The sequence below is a fragment of the Montipora capricornis genome, chromosome 2 (genome assembly GCF_036669925.1).
Source record: "Montipora capricornis isolate CH-2021 chromosome 2, ASM3666992v2, whole genome shotgun sequence".
NCBI classification, from domain to species: domain Eukaryota; kingdom Metazoa; phylum Cnidaria; class Anthozoa; order Scleractinia; family Acroporidae; genus Montipora; species Montipora capricornis.
The window spans coordinates 41415650-41420649 of record NC_090884.1 but is presented as its reverse complement, the minus strand read 5'-3'; the positions used below and the strand labels follow the sequence as shown (position 1 = coordinate 41420649).

At 35.9% G+C, this 5000-nt stretch overlaps 1 protein-coding gene across 1 annotated transcript in view; it reads right to left on the bottom strand.

Annotated features, from left to right (window-relative positions):
• LOC138021993 (uncharacterized protein C1orf21-like) overlaps positions 1 to 4647 on the bottom strand; it is a 15518-nt gene extending 10871 nt beyond the window's left edge. The window contains exons 1-2 of the mRNA XM_068869022.1: positions 4504 to 4647; positions 4210 to 4376 (exon numbers count right to left, since the gene is read on the bottom strand). The gene's annotated coding sequence lies outside the window, so the exon portion shown is untranslated. The remainder of the gene's footprint in view (positions 1 to 4209; positions 4377 to 4503) is intronic.
• Between the last annotated feature and the right edge of the window lie 353 nt (positions 4648 to 5000).

Sequence of the window (5000 nt, the reverse complement as noted above, 5' to 3'; positions counted from 1 at the left end):
CACGTTACGGACATTTACATCCGGAGAGCAAAATTTTGGAAATGAAACTATTTTTTACGAACTTATCTTTTGTAGTTTTTATTTAAAATTTGTACAAATATCCCTTACATGGTACTTAACTAGCAGCAGAAAAGAAACTTTGATTTCATTTACAAATGCTACCAATATGCTCATCTTAAACAGCGTTAAGGACATTACAAAAAAATTCAACCTACGATTTTTTATGTTCACTAGATACTACTATTCCTGTGAATTGACATGCCAGACGAAATTTCCTTAATAGTGAAATGAACAAAGGTGCTTCATAGTTTTTTTTAAAATAATGTTGCATCCCTTATTCTGTCCTTACATTTTGAGCTGGAGGTAAAAAACTGCCGTTACGGACATAATTTTACATGTTTTTTGTTAGGGTTAGTTACACTGTGAATTGTGTTTTACAGAGATAAAGTTTAGGGCAAATTTAGATTTTTTCTAGTATAAACTTCTGTTAAATAACAATGCCAAAACTGTTAAATTGATCTAAATCAGGTTTAATTCTATGCTATTTCTCTCTTTTATTTGTACTGGTCACCAAAACTTAAGCCCTACACTTCTGTGTGCAAACATAACAGTGGTCTGACTGGCCTATGAGAAATGATTTGGATATTGTTTTCAAGAGAAGAGTGTTCTATGGCCCAAATTTATAGAGCTGCTTGGCACTGGACCATTCCATATTCCAAGCCTTGCTGAAATCACCAAATTGTTTAAGCATCTAACTAAGGAAACAGCCACATGTTTTTAAGTAAAACAAACAGTGATTACGAGCAGTCAAATCCCAAGGTTGAAAAGTGAGAGGTACCAACTGTGTGAACTGAAATGACTTTTTGCAAGCAATGTGTACTTGTTGAAAAATGTCCAAGATTTTTAAATTCAAAGTGGTGATTAATTAGCAATTTAAAATCACATTTAGATACATGTAGAGTACACAGTGTTACTGCAGTTAAAACAACTGAGCTGGCTTTGTTACTATTGCTCTAATGTGTTGTTATTGTAAGCATTTGGAGGAAACTCTATATTATTCTCTATCCTCTATATTTTCTTTTCTATGAGATTGTATTTGCAGGTAAGTTCCTTATACAACATTTTTGCCTAAGAATTAAACTAAATATTTGACTATTTACATTTTAATAATGATATTACATTTGTACAGATTTATTTGTTCCTCCAATCCCCCTTTGCAAGAAACAAGGTTGGAAATTAGTAACCTCCATTTCATTGTGTCCCATCACACAACTGAAACTTCATTCTGAATGCAAAGCTACTCTACTTTCTTTGATTTCAGGCAGGATATTATAATAGGCCATTTGCACTAAGAGGTCATGTGACATAGTTTTCATGAAAATGAAAGCTATATGATTTTGCCTTCGAAAAACGATTAGTGGGTCATAATTATCTTAAACATAATAATAGTGATTTGGTTTTTCAAACCCGCACCATTTTCTTAAAATGAGTAAGTTCCTCGCTGGTCACGTGACCGAAATGTGATTTTTAAAATTATCAATTACTTCTTTCTGAACACAAGCTTTGCACTTAAACTTCAAGGAGGATGTTGAAAAAAATATGTGCTAACGTTTACAGCACATCTGAGCGTAACTATTAAACGTTTAACAAGATATAAGCAAAAAGTAGTTTTGGCCGCCATATTGGAGGGCAAGAGTATGCCCTCCAACATGGCGGCCAATACAAATCATACTGCTTTGTTGAAAAATCAAAGTGCCATAAAATATCTTCCTTAAATGCGTTTCCTCTCAAATTTCGGGTGTAAGCTAATTTTTATGTGCTCTGTCAATTTTTTGCATCAGCAAGATTCCAACTCATTGTTTAAAGGAAGCAATGGTCACGTGACCTCTTAGTGCAAGTGGCCTATTACATTCATAATGTAATGTCTGTAACGTTATGTCCGTAACTTGTTGCATTTTCTCAAGTGATTCACATTGTTGTTGCAAATTCTCAATGCTGTAGTTTGGGCCCCTTCAAGCTAAAAATGGGTCCCAGCTCATGACAAGATCTGGATTTTAATTGCGGAGAAAAAAGAAAAAAGGTCTGTTTTTGTTACGGACATTACGTAATGTCCGTAACAGAAATGTTTTTCAATATAATTCAGCAATAACATTCAAGATGGCCCAAAACCTATCTGAAAATTTAACTTTGTCTTGCATTGACTCAGTTTTTTTAACTTGATGAGATTTTTGAAATTAACGTGCCCTGCTATAATAATTTGAAATATTACAGCTTGATAGCTACTTAAGCAAGCTTCTCATTGGTCAACAATCAATGGCCTCTCTTTGCCGTTTACCACAAAACAAACTTTTGACAAATTATTTCCTGAACACTTTGGGGTATCCTCTTTCCAAATGTTGGGTATCAAAAGATATGTTTGAAATTTTGACATTTTAGCTACTCTAAAATGGAATGGCCCTGTTACCTTTTAAAAAATAAAATGTATAATTTCTGTCCCTATTTCTGCTGTTCTTTTTTACCAATGCATTTTTGGGAGGAAGCTTGGGCTGGGGAATTTGCAGCCTTTTGACCAACAATAATGCGTGAGGAATTTGCACTTTTTTGACCCAGGATGACTTCCCTGGGGCCGGGCATTTGAACAGAAAAACTGATATGAGTTCAAATCCCCCGCCTATGCCCGGCCTCCCCCCCCAGCAGCTTAACATTGATAGGTGCATAAAATGGCCGAAAATTCATCACGCAAAACACAGTTACTGTAGTTCATGAATCACATTTAATTCAAATCTTCATAATTTCATGGGTCACGTTTAATTTAAAAAGTTCATTCAAATGGACATGAAAAGATCTTACCACCTTTAATCACGAATCACGGATAAAAAAAACTTAAATCACGATTCGCGAGAAAACAAATCTCTCCATCACGCTTCACCTAAAAAGTATATATGACCCTCATAACAATTGCGAGTTAACAAGGCCTAATCAGAATAACAATGGTTCATTTGTCCTCTGCCATTTTAGTCTGGTATATGAAAGTCTACAAAAAAATTGCGGTCGCCAAGGCTCAAATTTCAGTCACATTGGTAACCAGCTGGTTGCAATTTTGGACCCTGTGAAGCTTGCATGAGCAGGTGAATTTTCACAAACTACAATCAATCATAGAATGAGGTAGATGACAAAATGTTGTTCTGGAAATTTTAGCCTTATGGTCTTTTCAACAAAAATTGCGAAAACCAAAAAAATGAAGTCTGGTGTTTTGTGTAATAATTTACAAGCAAAAGATAAGATTTCGTCTTTCAACCTGAGATTAAAGTGAAATGTATTCTTGCCATAATTCTTGCCATATACCAGTTTATGTGCGTTATCAAAACAACCATAAACCTTTTAAAAGCAACAAAAGTTTACATTCACATTGCAAACCATGACAAATGGGAAAGTCCAACAGAAAAATTGCTAATTTGGGAGTGCAGACGATTGACACGTGCAAGTTTCGTTTGCTATTTTCTGGTCGCCGTAAAACATTACCCATTGCATGGTTCCACGCCAACCAAAACTCAATAATGTTTGCGACCACCACGAACTAATTTTCATTACGGGATTTCTTCAGAAATTGAAAACAGAATTTGAAAATCGTTTTAGGACAAGAAAACTGTACAATAATTATTATTGATCGCAACGGATTGGGAGACATCTTACAAGAAATTCTGTGGTATGAGGAAAAAGCAGATAGACAGCTGAAAAGCGCCGTGCAGTATCCACTACCACCACAGTACACTGCTCGATTTTGCGAAAAGAAAACGAAATAGTCAATTAAACCGTGTTCCCTAGTGCTTAAATGCAAATTGTTAACTCAAGACGACCAGATGAACGACAGACTAATACATGCAAATGACCAACTCAATCCAACACTTCTCAGTTCCTGATTATAAACTTCAGCTTGTCAGCATTCAATTCAGATAAAATGAACAATAAAGTAAAACCCTGGGAAAACATATTACGATTATAAACGGCGATGGCATAACCAACAGATTCCTCCTGACAAAATATGGACCAGAGACCTCGCAGTCAGCAAGCACTTCCCTCACGCCATGCCGAGTTTAATATTAATTCCACGCAATAGTTTGTATTCACACCACAGGCGGAATGCATGCTTGTTTTGAAATAAACAGTAGCGATCGATAAGCATCAAATGCAAAAGTGTAATAAACATACCTTGATATCCTCAGCAAGAAGCTATGTTACGAGTTTTCTGTCCCCAAAACAATGAAAGAAGGGATCATTAAGCTTACTCTTGTACATCGTCTTCACATAATGCAGTTAGGGACAACTAGCCCAAAGAATTCAAATTACTCTCGCCTTTGTAAGCTTAAATTTCTCTCCTGAAAAGTGTAACATTTATAAAACGTCATAGTTAAACACGGCGTACTGTTCACATGATAACTATCGGATAATTTACGGCGGAAAATAGTGGCTGGCAAAACAATTTACGGTTCAAAGAACACAAACCTCACGAAAACCAATATCTGAAGTCCTCGCGAACCCTAAATATGCCACTGACACCAAAACTCAGGTGTATTTTCTTCGCAAAGTGTCGTTGCACTGTTTACGAATTTTCAGGGACTTCGTACTGTGAGCGTGTTTTGAGGTCGCGTTGTGACGTTGCCACGGAGAGCGAAAATCCCCCGTGTCACCTCCGCACTGTTGTTGAGCCTCCGGACCGGATGCAGGGATGAGTAATTAAATTATTTTTTCTAGTCTCTGAGCAACGACGCAGTTGATTGAAGAGTTTTAGTTTGACGTTATCGTTTAATATATGATATTTATATCCAAAGTCAACAAAATTTGTTTGTTTGAAGTCATAAAACGTGTGTATGTCAAATTGTTTTCCATTGTGCATAGTGCTAAAAACCCCTTGCCAGAATATTTCACACCATCAAACTTAAATCTGTAACATCTAGTTAAAGCTCGTATTATTATTTTCAATTGTTTTAAGAAGGAGTACT